This window comes from Melanotaenia boesemani, chromosome 9 (genome assembly GCF_017639745.1).
Source record: "Melanotaenia boesemani isolate fMelBoe1 chromosome 9, fMelBoe1.pri, whole genome shotgun sequence".
Taxonomy (NCBI): domain Eukaryota; kingdom Metazoa; phylum Chordata; class Actinopteri; order Atheriniformes; family Melanotaeniidae; genus Melanotaenia; species Melanotaenia boesemani.
In genome coordinates, this window is record NC_055690.1 from 22,898,203 (window position 1) to 22,921,634 (window position 23,432).

The 23,432-nt window shown below is 36.3% G+C and overlaps 1 protein-coding gene across 2 annotated transcripts in view; it reads left to right on the forward strand.

Moving 5' to 3' along the window:
* The window catches only part of zgc:172282 (leucine-rich repeat and fibronectin type III domain-containing protein 1-like protein), a 181,652-nt gene that overhangs the window by 63,283 nt on the left and 94,937 nt on the right, over window positions 1-23,432 (forward strand). For both annotated transcript variants that reach the window (XM_041995339.1, XM_041995338.1), the window contains one exon: window positions 18,419-18,526. The gene's annotated coding sequence lies outside the window, so the exon portion shown is untranslated. The remainder of the gene's footprint in view (window positions 1-18,418; window positions 18,527-23,432) is intronic.

A 23,432-nucleotide genomic window follows, 5' to 3' on the forward strand; every position in this document is an offset into this window, starting at 1 on the left:
ATGCCAAATACACATGAAAACATCAAGCCCAAAGGGTGTCATTAAGGCTTTTGTCCACTTTTTAGACAGCCTTATATGGAGTTTTATTTGTCACTTTTTTTTATTCTTTTGTTTTTAACATTTTGCTTTATTTTTATCTAGTTTACTGTTTTTTCCTGATTTTACCTGGTAAAAAAATTAATTCAAAACAAAAATAAATAAATAAATAAAACCTGTCACCCAATTCTACTTCATCTTGTTGAGCTGGCCCTGGCCCCACTTCATGTTGAAGTTGAAAGGGGGCCACTGCTGCTGCAGTGGACCTGCCAAACAGAGTTAAATTTTGATCCACTGACCACTCCACTCTAAATTACTCATACTTGAACTATAACTGCTGGAAGTGGTCACTCAACTGTCTGTTGCTGCCTGTTCGGGCATTTAAATCACAGCACAATTGTGCTCCGGCTGTTCATAGGCAAAGACAGTAAAACTAAATAACCAGGATAGATCCTCAGCACTGCAGTTTATTGAAATATTGACTTTGTAATTATAATTCTGAAGAGTTTTGTTTTCACTTGTCCAGGGACTGAAGATGACAAAGCTGATTATAAAGCAGTGATTTTGAGTGTGGAATCAGAAGGAGGTGGGTGGTGCCTTATCTTCAAATCAGTTTCATGTTTTTTTTTCCTTTTACTTTTCCTTTTATTTAATTTGGCAAAACTTTCACAATAGCACAGTCAGATGTTTGGAAGGCTTTGGGAATAATGAGTAAAGCTCTTGAAAATGCAAACTGCAGATATTAGGTAAACCAATGGCCCATAACAGTACACAAAATGTGACTAAGGAAACAGGACATCTTGATAATAAAATAACAATAAATAGGAATTTGATAAAATCAGTGTTGTCATTATAGCACATATGGTAGCTTCTCATTAAGTAGATCATTGACATAGTAAAGCATAAAGTTAGTAAGCTGCTTCCTAAAAGCAGCAAGCAAGTTAAAAATATCTACTTAGAAAAAAAAAAAAAGCTGTTCTTCACATTTAGTGATTTTTCCACAACAATATGTCTCCATCTTCCTTCCCTCAAACTCTTCTTGCAGACTCAGAAACCGAGGAAGTAATGCAATAACAGCAGACAAGAGCAAACTGGGGTGCAGAGGATACAGTAACAACAAGGGATAGAAAGTTTAAGTAATTGGCAGGCAGAGACAGAGCCATCGAGACAGACTGACAGAGACACACTGAGAGACAGAGTGAAACACAATTAGTTTAGTATGCTGCTGTGAGGTAGAAGTCTGCAGAGGAATTCATAAATACGTTATAGATCATGTTACTGTATTCTCTGCACACCAAAGACGTTACAGCCAAACTGAATACGATTCTTTATGACTTGGACCATAAAAATATGGAAAGAAACAGTGAATGGCTGAATAAATGAATGAATGAATACATACGAGAAGTATTCCACTTGTCTGTGGTAAAGTGCAAATCCTAAATCTATAAGTTATCAATCAGATTTTCATTAAACTTCTCTGGAGAGAACAAAACCACCACATTTTCTAAACTGAGTTAATTTAAAAGAGAATTTCAGTTGAAAAATGCAAAATATTGACACATTGACTTTTTCCCCTCCATTTTTCAGTATAATTCATTTAAAAATTTGGACAAAGAAAACTATCTTCACACAGCAGTCGGTCACTGAAAATCCAGCTTCAGCTGATTTTGCAAAACAGTTAAGTGCAAACTCATTTTGTTGGAAGAATATATGAATATATATAACTGTTATATAATAATAGATTCAGACTGTCACACATTGAAGAAAGTCTTTTTATTTTTCAGCCTTGTCTTAATAAATCAGTTCTTAGTTGTGCTCTACCAGAGTTTAACTCTTTGCTCTTTTTGTCTGAGGGGACAGCTGTGGATAGATCTTAAAGTCATTTAAACTTTTCTTCTTCGACTCTGAGTTGAGCCTCAGCAGCAGTGATCTTAGCACAGTAGGAGGCAGCCCAATATCGACTATGAAGAGGTCTAAAGTAGTTACTTGGATTTAACTCCTAGGACATTTAAAGTCCCTTTCTGCTAAAAATCTACCTTTTCACCTTGTTAACAATAATGTGTGGTGTTTAAATCAGCCAAGAATACCGTGTCTGAGGATTTCTGCTGAATGTGCAATGCATCACCCTCAGCCTAAGAAAGGCAACGCCAGTAGACTATTTCATATTTGCAAACCAACACCAACCACTCCTGAAAACCTGCTGGGTGGGGCATCTGATAGAAGAAGCAAAAGCTAGGAATATAGGCTGGTGTCTTTTCTTCTGGTTGTTAAAATGACAAAAGTGACAGATTATATCACACCTTATTTAATGTTAATCTATGACAGAGGTGGGGCAGCAGGTTGAGTCTGAAGTCTTCATTTTTTGTAAAACAGTCTAACAAATTTGACCCATAAACAAACCACATTTGCAATCATTTATACTATGAGATGTATGATGATAGTGAGCAGGCATGACAAATAAATTCATTTCTCTTCTTGAGTTTTCTCTCAAAACAATAGGGCTTATAGCCCTCTGCCTGCTGAGTTTTACTGCTGGGACTGTTGGGACGCCACCGCCACTGTATGGCTGAACCACAACAAAGTGGTCCATTCAAGCTATTTGATCACAAAGTAATGGACATATAGTATTAAAGTAATAGGAAGCTAGTAAGTCTTTCTCACTGAGCGCTATAATTATAGGTATTTTTAAATAGTAGGCAGTAACCCCTGACAAAGCTTCCAGGTCTAGCTGACTGGGGCAAAGCAACATGGAGCTGTACCTTCATCTGGGGGATACATCATTTTTGGAGGCAGTGACTTCTCATTTCTTTGCTCTTGAATTTTACAGGAAACAGTTCAGTTTGGCACTAATCTTCATATGAAGACTGATGCGGTTTCAGTCAATTATCCTCAGTGCATGACTCAGAACAGACTGGTCATGTACCCCACAGTGATATTAAAATACATTTCAAAAGTTAACATTACCTTGCTGTAGAGCATAATTCATAACACACATAAAAGGCATTCTCTGTTTTAAAAATGCGATATGCCACGGTGAATTTGAAACAAAGATGTCCAGAATGCAATTTACAGAATGCATCTCATTCTTATCTGCATTGTACCTCAGCCACAGACAGCTTTATTCTATGCACTTCATCTGTCTCGAACTTTTTTGTCCATGCCTCATCAAGATAAGGGAACATCATGTGTAATTTAAGGCAAGCCAAGGCTTGATAGTATATTTTATTGAAGCCCACATTAGCAAATGTTGCCCATTGTCATTCAGTATTGCTTCTACAGTTACTGATCTGGCACAAATGTTTTTTATGGCAATAGAAAGCATCTATTTCCCCCCTACTATTGTTGACTTTCAGTAACTGCACAAGTGAGGTGTAATATTACTTAAGTGCAAATGATATGCTAAATAAATGATATAATGGTTTGAATTTAGTTTAGACTGTGTCTTTCTAAGTCATGACCTGACATGAAGCCTGTGTGAGAGAAAATATTCCAAACTGACTTGTATTTCTGTTTTGAAGAACTGAGCTTGTGAGGATTCAGATTAAGGCTTACACCAGTGTTGTAGCAATTTTTCATTACCTGCAACTATATAAGTTCCTACTGTCTTTAGAGATGTCACATTCCATTTAAAATATGTATGAGTCTAAAGCTATGTGGGAAAAACAAATGCTTTAAAGCCACCAAAAAAGCTGTGCAGTACGTTTATAGTGATTTTATCTTCAGTAGTTTATTCATTCAAGGAAATTAAAATCTACTGAATTCTTTACATGAATGACAGTATCCACTGTTTTTGCCTCTAGTCTTATGTTGTCTGTGTTAAACACAGTCCCAGTTATGATGCATTAAACTAAATAGTAGTCCGTAGAATGTGTGTAGGATGTGAGTCTAATTAACAGAATTTATGGGCCTCTCTGTTCAGGACACTTTTGTCTGCAAAGCCAGAATTGTGCATTTTTTTTTTTTTCTTTTTTGTACATGAAAGTTTTTTTTAAAAAACTCCACCCAGCATGTGTAGCACCCTCAGAGGCGTCTCACAAAATCTTAGGCGTGAATGCTATTGCAGACTATTTTGTGGATAAATCCCCATTATGTGTGCTTATCGCAACCTTGAATGAAAGCCTAGGTAAATTCACTTGGCAAAACAGAGGATCTACATGTCATGCTGGAGTGCATTCAGTGAATTAATTGAAAGTTAAAAGAGTGCCAGGGGAAGATGTAGTGATAGAGACAGACCTTGATAAAAGAAATGACAGAAGAGCATTACTCAAAAAAAAAAAAACAAAAAAGGACTGTAACAAACACATGCACATATCAGTTTTCGGATATATCCTGACTGTATCTGAAGGACGATCAGTTTATGAACGTGCCAGTTTATGTACTGTATAACAACAATTTCTCCTGAAATAATTGTTTTTTGTTTTTCTTTTGTTTTTTTTTATTTTTATTATCTCTAGATGGAAAAAAAAACAAAGGGTTAAGGCAGACAAGCGGAGGAGACAAACAGTGTTAGCTTCCCTAGCTGATAACAACTACTAGAAAAAAAAAAAAAAAGAGGAAGCAAGGACGGAGGGTACAGAGCCAATCAGACATCAGATGAAACAGTGAAAAACCAAAATCGCCAATTAAATTGCACAATAATGAGGTCCAGGAGAAGTCAAGTGTTCATGAATGGACCACAGGATATATGATGTGTCTCAGTGACCATGGCACACTGCAGCAGTGTGTGTGTGTGCATGTCCATGTAAATGGAAGCTGTTTTATTAGTAAGGGTTGATTGGGTCATATTGGATGTTTAGATCAGCCTGCCCTCTCATTATCCCTGCAAAGAAGTGTAAACACACAAACACACGCACACACACATTACACCGGTGTGGGGTGGATAAACAGATAAATGAGTGAACACTGACCACTGCACTGTGGATGAAGGCAAGGAGAAGAAGGGGGGAAAGAACAGGGAGGCAGACAGAGGAGTGGGAGAAAGGAGAAATTACAGCCATGGGAAAGAAGAGAACAGAACAGAAGCTTAAACAAATAGAATGTGAGAAAGCAGTAAAGAAATGGAGGCATTAAAGAGTGCAAGGATGTTAAGATTAAGTATAAAGTTAAACAGTAATTGCAGAGGGAATTTATATGGATTAAAAAATAAAAATAAATAATAAATAAAGAATAGGCAGGCATAGAAAATGGATGGATGGATGGATGGATGAAAAAGAAGTGAGAAGACAAAAATGAGAAGAAAAGAATAAGAAGAAAAAAAATTGATGTGGCATCACAGAAAGATGGAAAGACTAAAAATGATCAAGGGGGAAATCAATGGAAAGAAGATTAATCAATGGTGATGGGAGGGCTTTAGGAAGCAGCAGATTTAAAGTGTGAAAATAAACTGAAAGCCTTTTTTCAGGCCAGTCAATTTCACACTGATCTGCACTGAACAACTATGACACTTTACCTGGAAGATTTGCTCAGTCATGGCAACATATTAATTCAATTGTCTTTTCACATTGACTGAAGCGTTCATCCATGATAACTTGTTTGACTTTCTGCTTTTTCCACATTTGTTAAATGCATTGCGAGATCATTTGATCACACAGTCATGAGAAAATGTAATGCAAAATACAAATCGACAGCTTTGTTGACTTTAATCCCATTCACAAAGCTCTTTTGAAAAGCAGTGTGAAGAAAACAGGGAAAGTGGTGATTACCTTTTTATGTGGAATGCCAGTATCAAAAGTATCAAACTGGACAACTTCTTGACTATAGCTTTAAATGATTAAGATATAAGTATACAAGTGAAACTTTACTCGATCTATGGTACAACTGAATGAACTGAGTATTTGCTGTTTTTTTTTTTTTTTTCTTTCTTTCTTTCTTTTTCTACAACACCATATTCAACCTGACTATGTTAGCATGATGGTTAATTTAGTCTAGTCCATCATCTTTGACTCTGTTGAAATAAATCAATAAGTATTGAATGGATTATAATAAAAATGGTGCAGAGGTCTGTGGTGGTCCCTAGGCAATAAATAAAATTCACCGTCTCTCCTGACTTTACAGGGTAATAACAGTAAATCATCTTTGGATTGTATATTTTATGTTACAAAAAAGACCTCTTTTTTCTATTTAATTTGTGATCCTCCAACACACCTGTTATTCATGACTTAATTTGCTGTGGCTCAACAATTCTATTGGTCCCATCCACACAATACAGTATGACACGCTTTGACCTTAAAATTAAGATAAAAACAGAGGGATAGAAAGAAAAAGAGAGTTTTGGAGGGAAAGTGTGTAGTTGAATGCAGAAATGAAGATATTCTGGTGAGCAAAAAATGGATAAATGTCAGGAGTAGGGGCCAGCAGATGAAAAGAAAGAGGCATAATACTACATGAAAAAACACAGAGACAGGGAACGAGTGATAGATTTGAGAAGAAGAGGGACTGGCAGTGTTATTAGGGGGGAGGTAAAGAGAAAGCATAGAGAGGTCACTGTTAACTGCGATGGTCTGGCTTTCTCCATAAGACCTATCACAACCCATAAGCTCACTGAGATAGAACGCAAACACACACACACACACACACACACACACACACACACACATAGAGAAAACTCAATGCCTCCCTGGTGGTGTGGGCAGGGTAAATAGAGAGAAATAGTGGTGCTTTAAGTGGTCAGTAGATAGAAACAGGGGTGGAATAGAGAAATTGTTTCAAATGACAGGACCTGGTAATCAATCTTTATTATCATATTCAGCAACCTGCATGATATTTGGTCAAGATTGTCAAGTCTTTAACACTTATAAGACTTATTTTAAAATGGCTGCACAACATAAAAGCACTGCAGAATATGAAATAGAGCTTAATACTTGTATGTACGTGTGCATGATGGAATAAACACCAGCAACCTTATTTGATTAGTTAAAATGTTCTTGAGCAGCCTAACAATGTGGTGTTGCATTTCCATAAAGAGATGGGAAGGAAGAGTTAACATGACACCAGAAAGATCAGTGATGGAAGTATTTATTTAAACTGTAATTTCACTTGCAACGAAGAATGTGACCTCTAGCAGAAAAAACACTGTACAGTGCATTACCTGTTTAAGTGACTTAAAATGATAATACTGAGCTAGCCAATGACAATGTAAATTAGAGCCACATAGCATTAATTAGTCAGAAGTCAAGTTAAACTTCCTATAATTATCAAAAAAATTCTTGATGTGAAGGGAATTCACTGACTAGATGTCTCTTCTGCTATGCAAGCAAGTATTTCCAGATCCCTTTACTCATACTTACAAGAGAAAAAGAAGGTATTTGAGAATTAAAACAGGAAAGAAAGAAAAGAAAAGTGAGGGCACCAGAAGCAGCTGTCAGTTATCAGCAGTCAGGTCTCAAACCAGGCAGGAAGGCTGGACAGCGATTATACTCTTGAGATCACCACCCACCTGCACACACAAATACACTGGCTCAGTCACACACACACCTGCACACACACACACACACACACACACAGTGCTGTGCAAATGTGTTTACAACCTTAACACTGTTGTGAATTTTCGTCAAGCCTTTGTTTGTTTGCCTAATTGAAATTACAATTAGTAAAGGTAATGGTTGCAGCTGTTTGAGATTTAGAATTTAATTTATGTCTTGTACACTGCAGTTGCTGAATGTTTACACTGAATGTCTGCTTGCAATGACAAGTCAAAATGTATTTTAGGGAACACTTTCTTTGGGATGTGTAAGTTTGACTTCTTCTTTTTCTCTGACTGACTCAAAGGCGGTTGCCTTGACACAGAATCCCCAAGAGACTAAAGACAAGACAGATGTGGATAGCATTAATGCATACTTAAGTCAAGTCTGTTTACTAGTCCCCCCCTCTTTCTTACTCACTGCTATCCTCTATATTTCTTTTTCTTTATTGCTCTTTTTCAGTAATATGTTGGTGTTAAATAAAAATTCAGATCAGTTAATTTTCATTCTGACATGATGACTCACAGCCAGGTTTCATTATATGAGTTAGTCATTTCTCTTTAATCATTGTTGAAATAATATTACTTATCAGCGCTGAAATTACATCCTCTTGCAGTGTTTTTTTTTTTTCTTTTTTTTTATCAAGGGATAAGCAATGAATTTACTGAAGATCTGATCAGAGGAGCAACTGTTCATTAGCAAACAGGAGTGACATTATGATCCTTATACAATGTTTGAGGTTGCAATTGTTTATTAAAGATACAAGAGGCTTATTTTGTGGTATACGGTGTGAAGCAGATTTCTCATGTGAATGCAGTTGATGTTCACAGTGAACTTATCTCTACTGATATTCAGAATAAATGTTTGAAGCTGTGTGGTTGTATATTTTAGACTGGAAGCTGTGTGTGAGTAGAATCCCCTCCCCTTCTCTCTTCTAATCTCTAATCCCTTGCACAGCTGGGGCATGGTGTTTGGATGTATATGTGTACTTTTTGTTACCCCATAAAACCTTTTCTGATTTAATAACTTACCTTGTAGGGACCAGTATATTTTAGGGGAGGGCAAAGCATAGTTTTAATGAGGGAGAAGTTTTGGGGTCTACAGGTCAAATGAGGTTAGAGATAAACTGGTAATGGTTTAATTTGGGGTTTTGGTTGTAATGTGCAAAATAAATAGAAATAATTGCAATGTCCTAATAAGTATGTTTAGTGTGCATGTATGTGTGTGCAAATATGATTTGGTATTAGGACCTTTGTCTCTATATCTGTATGAATATATGCATTGAGAGTTTTTTTTTTTCTTGTTTTTTTTTTTATGGCAAAAGGGGCGGTGCCAACAGTGACCCACATCCATCCATCAACAAATAAAAATTGGTCTATTTTGACTGTCTAGTTTCTTACGTGTCCTTTCCAGCATTACAGTGGGAATATGACACACGATAATGGCAAAATAGCCTGGTTTAAACATTGCATGAAAGTTAGACTCAGCTGTGGAGCCATATTGCATTTACAAAGTTCATCACGAAAAAAAAAAATTACATAAATGATTGAAAGACCTTGATTAGAAAAAACACAAACCAATAAATAAATAAATAAAACAAAAATAACATTCAGCACTGAAAACAGTTACACTTTTTAAATGTCCAGATGAAGACCATTTCATTCTGTGGAGTCGCTCTAACTATTAGAGTTCAGATCTTCAATTTTTTGATTTTAATGTTAATTAAAAACAAAAGATAAAAATATTAGATCCATTTTAAGACAAAATACGACTCCTTAATTACAAAAATGACAGTTATGGTAATTAATAATGTTCAGCTGTATCCATATCCATGTAAGAAATTAAGTTCTCAGCATAATGGGCAAAACTCATCGCAACATTCGTGAAACCGAACACAAACAGCGACAAACAGCAGTGAAGGCAGCAGTGCCGTGCATCGTGCTCTAAGATTGCTTTTCTCCCCAAGTTTCATTGGTTATGATATCGGTGGGGATTTTAACATTTTCAAACTAGTCCATGACGTGACAAAGTGTGACAGATGGAGAGTCAGAAGATTTTGCACGAATTGACAAAAATCTTGCTGTTTACTGTATAAATGAGAGACAACCCTAGGTTCGTCCGAGTTTACAAAATAGGAAACAGCATCGTGAATATCATCATTTGATGAACGTCAAGGGTGCTCCAGATCAATCAAGAACCTACATTCAGACTAATTCACTCTGGCGCCACTCAGATGCCTTTTTATTTACATCTCTATAATCTCTGTGTGAAGTAGCCTATCGTAAAGTGTGGGAAAGTCAAAGCCCCTGTGGGCACGTCTACCTGAACGAGCGCAACATTTCACCTCCCTGGGAGAGTTAAAAAAAAAAAAAACGGCTCAAATGTTGTCGGATTTTCAGCTGGTTGATGTGTTTTCAGACGAATGTTCTCTGTCTGCTGGCGGAAGTGTGATCACCTGTGTGTGGGTGCACATGTCTATATGTGTGGGATCTGGACAGAACTCCACCATAGACACAGAGAACAGCTATGACATGGCGTAATGTAAAAGAGATAAATAACATCATGTTTAGTTTTTTAATCAAAAGACTACATGTAAACCTGTTCTAGAGGAAATGCGACTTTAAATTAATTCTGTCATAATTGGTGCTGTATAGAAAATCTGATCAAAAGAAATGAATGTGACCTCCTAGTAGGGGCGGTAGGTCTTGTTGAGGCGGGGTTTGGGGGCGGGAGGGGCGGCATTATGGTATGGGGATACCAAAAATTTTACATGATCTTAAATATTATCCTTTTTTTTAAGTTTGAAATGGCTTGTACTGTACTAAAACAAATTGCACTTGAAGACCTCAGAGTGATTCTTCATAAAGTATTAAACATTTTTCCACCATGTGGTACATAAGTGATTTGCTTATGGGATGCTTACACTCTCCTTTTGCTGATATTTATGTCACAAATACTCTACAAGGATACATTTTCTTTTCTTTCCTGCCTCAATGCTCTCATAATGTGATTAGCCTGCAGTATATGGCTTTTTGCATTTTTTAACCTGATGTTCAAGCAGGTTTTACCATAAACAGTGTTATTAATATAGTCAGGCAAAAACATATGAATTTGTCATTATTTGGATATAAACTTCCAACATACTTTAATAATATTGTTTAATTAATCTCATTAAGGAAATCACACATTTCTAATCAACTCTGGTCTCAACACTAAGGTAAGAGTAATGAAGTCTTGTGTGTTTATGCTGAATTATCAAAAAGGAAAGCAGCCTTAACATTAACATTAAACTGTAACCTATGATTAATTAAGTAGAAGCGGCCATTTTGTCTAAACATTTTCTGCTTTGTATCACATTTTCCAGAGCTCCTGCAAGAGTTCTGTGACTAGCTGACTCTGATTTGCCATGAGAGCTGTTAAACATGATCAGCTAAGTGTGCTCATTCTTAGCCAAACATACTCATCTTTATATTTCTTTCTCAGCAGCAAAAGCAGAATTCAGTTCAGTTCAGTTTTATTTCCCATTTGCAACAGTTGCAAGGAACTCAAAGTGCACTGTCAACATTTAACAGACAAAACAAATGAAACATAGGCCTAAAAATACAACACATGGACACATCCTAAAATGCATGATACTAAGAAACAATAAAGACCCTGTATAAATAAATAGCAGGAAAAGTAACTAAAACAGTAAAGTGCATGTGTGAGGTGTTTCAGAGTGTATTGTTCAAAGTCATGACAGCTTATGAAAAAAAAAACATTTAGTATGACGAGATGTAGTGCATTTTATAGTGCAATATTGTTTTCCTGAGGGCAGGAGGTTGAACATCTCTGTAGCAGGGTGGCCAGAGGGATCATTGATGATCTGTAAAGCTCCTGTTAAGAGTCTAGATTTGTATATGTCCTCCAGGACTGGTAGGTCACAGCCTATCGTCCTTTGAGCAGAGTGAACCACACTGTTTAAAGTTTTCTTTTCTTTCACAGGGAGATTTCTAAACCACACAGTGATAGAGCTGCTTAGGAGACTTTCAATACTACACCGATAAAAGTTTAAAAGAGTAGTTTTGTTTTTAGTGAATTCTTTTATTTTCCGTAAAAAGAAGAAACGCTGGCGAGCCTTTTTAGCAATGTAACTAGTGTTTGACTGCCAGCTCAGATCTTTGGAGAGAGTGACACCCAAAAACTTACATCTATCAACCACTTGTACCTCAAAATCATAAATGACAACAGGCGTGTTGTTCTTACATTGACTAAAATCAACAACCAGTTTTAGGTTGGTTAGTAAAACCAGTTTTAGGGGTCCTCTTCTATTGTAGTAGATAGTGTGTAGATAGTGTAGATAGTGTGTTCTCATTGTTGCATCATTCAGATGGTTCAGTCTTCAGCTTGAAAGTCACTATTTGGTATTTATACCTTTTCTTCTTTAACATGGCCAAAACTGTCCTTGACAAACCTATCAGGAATAGTTTTCCAGCTTCATCACTGTTGAGGTTTGGGCTTTGAGGTGGATTAATCACTTTATAAGAGCCGGTTGCCACTGATTTTCAGTCTTGTTCTCCAGTCAGTTGGCATACTGCAGCCTTTTGTCAACATTTCCATTCTGTAAGAATTCTTCTTGTTAGACAGCCTTCCATTTCTGAGAAGGCTTTACCAATGATAGCCCTGCTACATCTTTTTTTGTCATCCAACTGTCCAATTTTCCAGATTTTATGCCAGGTTTTAGCTAGAAGTTCTTTAGGTATCACCTTAATAGTGAAAAAAAATGCTTGTTCATAATTATTGCTTTTAATCACCATCACTTTTATTATTTAAAATGTTTTGGTGAAAAATCCTGACCCATTTTTAAAACTGAACCCTGATAGAACAATTCACCAAAGCATATTCCAGATATTGTTGCAAAAATGAAAATCACAGAAGGACAGATTGCTCAATACGTATTCATGCCTCTGTGGATCTCAGTAAATTAGTCCAACATCTTTACCTCACTCAACATAATTACCTCAGACCAGTTACACTGATGTGTTCACTCACTAAAGCGGCTCAAGTGATGAGACTGTAGAAAGGACAGACTGGCAGAAAGTGGGGGGAGAGTGTGCCGCTGCCTCACTGTCTCTAAGGTTGTGTGTTTATGCAGAGTTGCTTGGATTAGAGAGTCGAGTAGCAGGATCTATAATTAGGGCGCAGAATGATTCTCATAATCGTGACCAGATAATTATGCTACATCTAAAAGAGGGAAAAAGGTGTGTGTGCGTGTGTCTATGTGTGAAAGGGCAAAGATGTACAATATTGTTTGAGCAAAAAAAAAAAAAACCAAAACAAAACAAAACAAAAAAAGCCTCAGCCTGTAAAAGATCCAAAATTTGACTGAATGATGCTCATGCTGTCTAAACTACTTAATCGACTTCTTATATTACTATATTACTCCTACACTGGAAATGTTTCAGTGAATGTGTTGCACCTTCATCGCCCTCACTATGGAGAGGATTTCATTCATTAATGCTTTTCTCAAAAGATCATACATGAGTAGTTTCTAATATAAAAACATTTCTGATGATGCTAATTTTAGCTTTTTCCTCAAACTCAGATAAGCCTCAACATCTATTAGGATTGAGAGTGCATCAATATAACTATTAAAATTCTACATTTTAGTCTAATTCAGTAACCATTGAAATTCTTCATTTTTCATATAAGTTGGGAATTTTGCAAACAGATGAAAACACAAATGAAAATTAAAGAAAAGAGGTGACATTTCTAGTGATTAATAGCAGTGCGAATGGAGAAGGATGGAACAGAGACATGTTATGTGAAGCAGACATTAAATAAAAATTGAGAAAATTCAGTCATGACCCTTACTCACAGCAGGCGCTAAACACCACCAGAATCCCACACAGCTAATTAGATTTCTCAAATTTAAAGGTTTATTTATTTATTTATTTATTTTCCCCATGTAGTTTGAATGTAGTGTAGTTTTTACTCTCAATTTGGTGGCAGTTTTAACCCTAGTTGTGCATAACTCATCTTCTTTTCATTAACTTTGAAATACACTATTGAAAAACTTCTCCAGACTGAGAGAGTCAATAGTTCTTTGAATAAAATTATAACTGGAGCTCATGGTGTTATTTCATAACTAAACTACAAAATTAGTGCATTGTTACAGATCTTTTATAATGGCAAACTAAAATAAGATATTACGTTTAGGTTTAGAAAATATTAGGAAAGGATATATAGTCATTTATTTGCTAAATCATTGGTGCACAGTAAGTGCATTCACTGTTATTTTTATGAGGCTACTCTTAAAACAGCACTAGTTTCTTCATTTTTGTTAAAGCTTGTTTAGTTTTTTCAATATTTTTGATGCTCTGCAGTCTTGTTAGCCATCACAAGATTGTGAGACATCAAATACACACACATCCACACTTTATGGATACTCATTTATCTGCTTTTAACTCTTCTTTCCCCCCTCTGTCACTACTCAGCACCATATAAATGTTCACCACACTCACTGGCAGGTCATTTTACAACCATATAACATAGCTAGAGCTGAGAGCAGCAGCTAAATATAGCAGCCATCTGAGCAGAATATCAATGGCTTTCAAGATCATACAACACAGACGAGCAATATGGTGGCTCAGATGAGGCAAAAGAGGCAGCATTTTTCCAAAGGCATGTTTGAGGCCAAGGTGTTATGGATGGGTTTATCAAAATAAGAATGCTGTAAACAGATTAATTCATTGACAACTGTGCTGGATAATAAATATATGGTGATAAAATAAATAAACAAATGAAAATACCGGGCTTACTAGATGACATTTATTAGTGTTATTATTGATTTCTGTTAAAAATAAGTAGGAAAACATTGTGTAGTTTTAACGTTTAGCACGTTTTACCAGTTAACAAAAAAACTAAAAAATAAATAAATAAATAAATAAACCTTGATTTCTTCAAGCATTCTCCAAATCTGTTTTACCAAGGACCACGTTTGGATATCTTGAAAGACTTCAGTGAACTATGCTTCAGTAATTAGCTTAGCTTTTAGAACAGGAGTTCATAAAGAAGTCAGTCATGTTGGAGCACACAGGTTTAATCCACTTAGTGAAATAGTGGCACAACCGTCTTCTCTTTTCTCCTTCACATACTACTCCCATTGCAGTTATAATTTTAATATTTCATCATTCTTTGTGTACCCTCTGTTTACGCTGTCTGGACACATTTCAACCTATGCTGCAACGTTTCAGCAAAACGAAGAGCAGTTTAATAGGTTATGCGATCTAAATGGACTGCAAGTCATTTAAAACTTTGGATCAATAAATATGTGTTTATTTGACAATACAAGAAAAATTCTTGAACATTTTTTAAGGAAAACCCATTGTTTAACAACAAATTATTTAAGGGGATAATTCTTTTTGTGAGGTACCCTGTTCTGACCACAGTGGAGAGCTTGTTAGCTTCGTTGTGGTTATTCCTGCGTGCCTCTCCTATCTGGTGATCTGCTTCCATCCATTTAAGCAATACACCGACTGTTAATAGCTATATCATACCACCCCTGCTTCAAAGAAAGCCATATTTTTAAGATACTCAGGATGTCTTCCACCTTCAAGACAATGAAGTGCTTCATTAGCAGTTGATGCTAAATAAATGCTAGACGTGCATGAACAAGAAGGAAAGATGTACTTCAATTCAAAGATAAAGGAAGAGGGCAATTAAAAAAATTAAGAGCAAAATTTGGTAAGTCAGTCAGTACAAAATTGCTCCTATCTCTTAAACTTAGAGGTGGAATTTGATAGCACCAATTATGAATAAGAATGAGCAAATTAAGTTTGCAGCTTTTTATTATTCCTCACATAAAAATTGATAAACTATGCTTTTTGATGGAACCCATGGGTTTTTAAAAGCCCGTCCTCAAAGGTGTACTATAGTTTTAGTGTACTTCATTGAAGCCAGAAGCACCCGCCCTCTGGGATTTAGCAGGATATTATGCCACACAGGATCCTCTGGTGTGCTGTTGTTTTGATGGAACAGTGTTGAACTAAAAATTTCACATTAATAGAGGGGAAGACAGTTAAAGAGTATAGGCACTTCTTATGAAGATAAATATTACTTTCGATGTTAAAAATCTGCTGTGTTGTGACTATTTATGTGCAGTCAGGCAAACTGTGGCACTATCATGCATGCTGAGACTGCAAACCAGCAGAAACAATTGCTTTGCTGGTGCCACTGTCAATGCTCTCAAAGGCCTGGTACACACACAAAGTTTTTTTTAAATCTGAGGGTTTTTTTTTCAGTTCTGTTTGAGACCTCACACGTGAAGATAAAAAATTTTTGATCATACTGTGTGTCATGTGCGGCGATAATCATATCACAGAACAACACACATATAACAATGTTGTCCTGCACCCGATCTAGAATCTAGCCAGTAATACATCATCAAATGTGATCTAACAAAAATGAAGAAGAAACATAGCAACAACCGGAAAAACAAAGAAGAGGAGCCATGGCAACAACCAGAAAGCACAACACCCAGCATGGCAGGGGACATACATGATGAAAAAATTTATGGTTAACAGAAAAATCCAGAACTGAAAAAAATAACAGACTGGAAACAGTATGAACACAGACTTTATATCCTTCCTTGTTCCCCAGTCAGCTCGCTCTTTGATTGGCTAAATTCTGTTCCATGTCACAATCCACACAGTCACAGCTCAGGAGTTGTTGGTTTTGCACACACACGTGAAGATTTTTGGTCGTAAATATTGAACAGTACTTGTCAGCCACGACCCGTTACGGAGCTGATTGTCAGGACGAATTATCTTATAACAAACCTCAGACTAAATGATCATTTTATAGGAAAATTTTATATGACACAAGATAATTGGACGTTTGCCATCCTTGGTCGGGAAGGTGCAAAATCAGGACAAAACCAGCCCAATAATCTTTATATGTGTACAAGGCTTTGATGTTCTCAGGTTGTGCTATAAAAATATGTATAATGATGTCTTCATTACTGCCATTAGCTTTGGGCAATCTGTGCAATATGTATAGGGTTCTACCTATGCACAGACTGCCACGTTCAATGTGAGAATCAGCTGTCCTGCTGCTGTGTCACATTGCTGTTTCATGTCTTGGTGATCAGACGCCTTTAAAGGCTCTGATGTGAGTAATGATTTTCTAATAACCTGCAGCTTGTTAGCTCAGCTGGCTTGGAAACTGAACGCCAAAGTGCCTACATCCTGTTTGATGTGTGAGTCTTTGTGTACTCTTCACTAAAACTCAGAAATACAGAGTGTCAGTTTCATTTTAACCACACTTTGATCAAAATTGGATGGAGGGCTTTAAAAAGTGACATAATTTTTGCATCACTGCCCACATTTTAAGGTTCTCAGAAAATAATATGAATTTTCAATGCAGAGACTGAAAATATAGTGACTTCAAGGTTTCTGCTTTTGGTGATCATAACTGGGGACTTGATATCTTATTTTAGAAAGCTTTTAGTGTATATTGCACTTGAGATAACTGAAGAAAGAGAAAAGGAAGTATAGAATCTCATTTTTTAATTAACCAGCAAAAGATAATTTGTCGCTATCATTAAAACCAGAGATAAAGGATGACTGGAGTGCTCCTTAAAGTATTGCAATAAGTCAGGACAAAGTAAAAGGGAGAGTTACTGGACAGTTGACAGTTGCACATGCTCAAATCACAAAGTAGTGGGTGTTGGCAGTTCATCATTTCACTGTGGTTCACGCTTTGTTTAAAACTGACAGGAATGACAGGCGATATACTCCTTGTAATTAATATAATGAAGATGAGTGTCAGTCTGTGGTATGAGGAATTCTATTTTCTCTCCTTGTGACAGCAATAAAACACTGATACAATGCATTAAGTGACACAGACAAAATTTCCCTGAAAAAAAAAAAAAGGAAATCCACTTTTGAACTGTTTGGACAGCAGTGTCATGGCACTGTCCGTATGGTCCCCCTGTGTTGTATCAAGCTGTGTCATCTCTGCCAGTGCTTAAACGTCCCATATTATACATTTTTTCAACAATTTCATATGGGTTTCAGAGGTCCAATAACATTGTTTTCAAAGTGTATTACCCCAAATTCAACCTTGGTCTTTAATTTCAGCCAAGCCAAAAGTGTCTCCAGTGAGCTCTAATGAGAACGGGCTGTTTCTGTGTCTGAACCTTTAAATGTTCATGAGCGGTGCCTGTCCATGTCCCTCTCTGGGAAAGGATCTGGCTTTCACTGGCACCTGCTCAGTGATTTTAGATGGCAGACTCAGCTAACCAAGGGAGTCAAGGGCAGTTATTTCTCATTGTGAGGTCACAAAGGGAAAGATCTAAGACTCACCCATTTGAGCACACATTCCCTAAAAAGTGGAGCAAGCAAGTGAGGGAGGTGACAGAATTATCTAATTTTTGGGCTTCATACACAGGCTATGAGGACACATGTGACTGTTAGAAAACCTTTAGAAAGTGAATTTTGCATAATATGGCACCTTTAATAGACAGTAATGAAATAAATACATTCAACTATTACCAAGATGGTATATCTGGACATGTGCTCAAAAGATTTATGTCTTTAGTTTAGAAAAAAAAAAAAAAAAAAAAAAAACTTTATTAAATGAATCCCCAATAAAAATTTTACAAAACTGTGTATAACTCCCTGAAAATCCTAAGCTGAAACTGTTTATTGTAGTCATATTTATGTTGGGCAGTTATTTTGTTAACACTGTAAAATGTAAAGAAGTATCTGATGAGGATAGAGATAAAGTGTAGTGGGCTACTAAAAGAAAAACAACTTGAGATGCTATCTTTTCATTGTAGAATCTACCAAAATGTTGGGTTAAAAAAAAAAAAAGAAAGAAAGAAAATAAAAATAACAAAGTTTTAATCCTTTTCTTATTCTTATGTTTTTCCCCCACAGGTCTTTGGATCTATCTCTCTGGGCCATCTCTTTTTTTCTGTCCGTCCACCTGTCACTGGAGTTCATCTTCATGCTGAGTCCTAATAAAACACAGCACGCCAGCTAGAGGTAAGCAAAGACTCACCTACTGCTGTAAAACTGGACTTCCTAGCCTCATGTGAACTTGGAAGTCTGTTAAATGATGCAATACGAACTCCATTGAAAAAGATGACACTATTGTTCCATTTTAATTAAATGTCAACATTCATGAACACTTATTGCCAATAAAATGTTTAATGATCCCCGTTGGGAAATTAGATAAGAATAGAATATTACATTATGCTTTCAATAGTGCACTTACATAAAAAGTACATTATCCACATACTGAAGGACAAATATGTAAAGTATGTGAAAAAGCTAAACATCAGTTTTATTTTTTCCTCTTTATATACCTCTGAAATTTAGTTAAGTGATGTGAAGATTATAAAATGTTGTCTATGTGAATAACATATATTGTTGTGTGGGGGGTACCACAGTACCACCAGTACTACAATATAGCATTTTTTGGAATATACATAATTTGAGGGTTGATTCATCTTTTAGTTTAATAGTGTGATGCGTAACAGTAGGACATCTTTGCATTTAAAGTATTTAGTTTAAAATAGTTCAACAAGGAGGACACTATCTGCTCTCACAAGTAAAGGGCTATGAGAGAAATGTGAGGGGTACTTCTGTCAGTGAGTACACCCCCCACATTTTTGCAAATATTTTATCTTTTCATGGGTCAACACAATAGAAGTGAAACTTTGACATACAGAATATTAAAGTTTAGTTTCTGTAGTTTGGTGTTCTGTATATGAAAGTTTAATTTCTATACTTTTTTTCCCATGAAAAGATAAAATAATTTATATTTTATATTTGTATATATATATATACACAAAAAAGCAACAACTCTGTTCCAAGTGGAACTGAGAATGATTGTCTGAGTGTGCATAAAAAAAAAAGAAGAAAACTGACCTAGTTTCCAGCCATCTAAACTAATGTATTATTACACAGCAAGTTGTGCTGTGAAATATTTGTGGAAAATTGTATGCAGGTACTAAGTATAGCTCAACATTCATCTCTGCTGACTTTAACTTTTCATATAACAGGATCAGCAGTACCAGGCACAACTAACAGATTTTTATACAAACAAAAGGCATGCTGGTCTGCTCCTCTTATTAAATTACAACCACATCAAATAAAAGCTTAACTGCATTTAGAGAAACAACAAGTTTATGAATTTGCAGGGTGTGAAGTGGACTCAGTACGCCTGTAACCAAGTACATGGTGCAAACAGAACAATGAAAGTATTGCCAGGATGTAGGATTAATCCAAATTAAGTGCAAGGGGAAATCAATTTTGTTAATGTATACACAGGAACAATGACAATTCTTTAACAATTCAGATATATTTGAGTTTTTATAATCTAGCTTGATTTGGGTCTATGTAGAGCTGAGAGGGCTGTCTGTAGTGGGGAGTGGTAAGCTTGTCAGAATTAAGCATGAAAAATAGGCTGATGAGAAGGTTATTATAAAAAAACATGTAGTTATTGCCTTCTGTACATTATCTCTAAAAGCTTCAAGGTGTGTTTTTATAAATGGTTTCCTGTACTTACATTGACATAAATACCACTGGTCAGACTTGTTTACCTGCTGCTACACAACATTCAAATCATCAGTCATACATGCTCTTTCATTTGTTGGTCTCCAGTGTTCAGCTTAAGCAATTATAAGCTTTTTTACTGTTTAAACTGTCATATTTAACCAGTACGCATTTTCAGTTTACTGTTACAAGATTATACTCAAATGTCTTATTATTTCAAAATGCTTATTACCAAATAACTTTGAGTTAATGCAGTGATTCTGGAGCTTCTGAGTCATAATTGTTCAATTTTTTTAACATTAATGAATGTAAGGGCTTATAGAATTCAAATTAGAGCTTGTTATTTTGGCATTTTACACACAAAATGCAAACCCAGTAACAAAGACAGACACAAAATCCTTGTTTCAAAGTGAGTGCACATGCGTGATTATGGCTGCACAGACAAAGAGCAGTGTGCATACTGAATTACAGGCGAGTCAGAAGAGGTCCTCATGTAATTCTGCCACAGTGGCTCTCTCATGCCAACCTATTACTGCATATTAACTCTGGCTCACACCCCATTTTTGGAGTGGGTAGAAAAATTTCAATTTCAAATCAGTGGTTGCAGAACAGTTTGTACCACCATCCTGTTTTCTTCTTCCTCGCAGCCATCCCTGCCTTTCCTCAAACTCCTTTTAGTTTCTGCCAGTACTCAGGAAGAAAATCTGTCATAAGCAGTTCATTTGACTGAATGAAATGTCTAAATCATACAAGACATTTCACATCTTAGTGTAATTGTTTTAACATAGCAGAGACTCAAAACACCCTTTGTTATGATTGAAAATAGAGGTTTATATGAATCTTATATTATATTTTTTACTTCATGAGGGAAAAAAGAACAGGTTCAAGTTTAAATGAGAATTTTTTTTTAAGGTTAAAATAACCTTTTTAGATAAAATATCTCACTTCTGCCTGATAACTTTACGCTTAGTCAAGATTGTTCCTTTGAACCATGGTTTTATACCTCCAGCTATACAGATATTACATTTCTATGTCCCCTGATCACCTTCTGAAACCTTTAGAGATTACCAATGTGAATTTGAAGCATGCACTTTAGCAGAGCTTTTGGTTTATCTAAGGTTAGATATGCTTGGAAAGGAATGGGACTGATAAGGAATTTGATGTTTAAAATCTACATTTTTAGAGCTACAGATTCAGATTTAAATGTATATAAAAGTGTGTCTAAGGTAAACCTTTTGCACAGAACCCATCAAATATTTATGGACCATGTTCCCAAAAGACATTTGTCATGTTGGCATAACTGTTGGCATAACTGAGCTTTCTTGTGTTTTTCTGCACACTAATGTTAGCAAATAGCCACTGCAGTATGTGGGTTTTGTTACTAAATAGTGCAGTTTTAAAAGTGTTTGGTTTGGAGTATGTTTCTTACTTACCATTAATGTTTGGACAGAAGGAAGGAGTGCTACTGACAAGAAGTTTGAGACAAAATTATTTAGGAGGCTTATACCACCACTTACAAAAACACTCATGTACGAATAGTGAATATCTTAGCTGCTCATTAAAAATAATTACTTGAGAGTTTGCCTGTTAAAAAACTGCTTAATGCATACAATATTTATTTATGCTAGGATACTCCAATGAAATATTTAATGTGGGTATCTTAGGCATCGATGGCTGTTATGGATATTATTTTAGTTTTATGGATAATATTCTGTAATTTTTCTCGTGGAAACATTTCAGATTCACATTTTGGAGCATGTAGTAGGTCTAACCGCTGACAGTGTACGTACACTGCTGCAATGGTCTAGAATTGATTTGGTCTCTTGACTACATCTTAAAGACAGACTGATTTAATTATGCTTCTTGTTGAAAATGATTTTCTGATGCTAGCGATGTAATTGTGCTATATCAAAAACTGTGACAGCCTGGGAGAGCAGTTTGTCTCTCAGGTGAAATTACACACCTTAACAACTCTCCTATACTTGTAAAATGTGATTATAGTATATCCCAGGGTAATGTGCTGTCTCAGTAAGGCAGACATTAATACAGATTGGATGCAAAAATGACAGAAAATAAAGTTATATTTTTCCTTTTCTTTAAGAATATATTTACAAGTGTATGAATTAGATTTTTTTTAAATTTTTTTTTTATTTTAAAAAGCTACTTTTTAGGTGGAAGTGACAAGGACATTAGAAAAAGTTAGATGTCACCTTAATTCCCCATGAAAACGCTTGCAGTGATGGTTTCACATGCAGATTTTTAGATTTCCTGTATATCTTTTGTTAGAGTTGAGAAGGGTTCCCCCCAAAAAAGCCTAGTCCAGTTGGTCCGATCAGCCACCAGTTACCATTTTTTTTTCCTGTTTTTAAATTGAAATGAAAAATGTTAAAATAAATAAATAAATAAATAAATAAATAAATAAAACTGACCTAGATATTGGTGCACCAGTGATGTGCAGTGTACAGTGCAAGACAGAATGTGCAAGCATAAACAGATTTACTAAAGAGAATCTACCTGTAGAGTCGGCAAATAAACAGTCTGCCCTGGCTGCAGGGAAGGACACTAAACTAAAATGACTCTTCTGGGGGGATGAACTAGAATGGAAAAGGCTCAATATTTTCATCTCTGAAATACAGGAAAGAGCTGTAACAGCAAGGTTTTCAGAATGAGCTAACCAGGTTAGGAACATGTCCAGGTTCTTCAGCCAGAGCGAAGTATTAAGCATGAATTCCTTTGAGGAATATGCGAAAAAAAAAAAAAAAAACAGATTTATTCTGCAAAGGGGCAAGAGTCCGGCAAGCCTGGAAGAAGCGGTCTAGTCCTGGAGAGGGGTAGGAGGAATGCTAAAAAGTCCAAAATCCAGAATCCAGGTCAGAAGGCAAGCAATGGTCAGAACACCATCTGGTCCCTAAATGCAATCGACCAAATTTATTCGAACCGGAAAACAGGCGTGGGGGAGCCTGCTTGCCCTGGCGGAACGTTTTCGGCTGGATATGTGATGGATTCCTGGGGAGCGTGGAAAGTCATGTGTCTGTCGATTCTTTCTGTCGAGGACGTGGAGGACATCTATACATTCGGTTTCATGATAACTGGGTTTCTGCTGTTTGGAGCGGGCGGTTTCCTGGCATATCGCAAAATTCGGACACTGTCGGCAGTCACTGGCAAGCTGCCGGATTTCTGTGCTGGTGTGTGCCGAGCTATGAACAATCAGGCTGTGGCGGTACAGGAGCTGAATCGTAAACTGGAGGCTATTCCAGTTCTGGATGGCAAACTGGTTGCGCTTTCTGGGCTTGTACGTGAGGTGGTCACCAACTTGGAGAAGTTGTCAGCTCGGCTGGATGGAAATTGACCCTAAATTCGGATCATTGGGAGTCGCCAGTGGGACCACTGA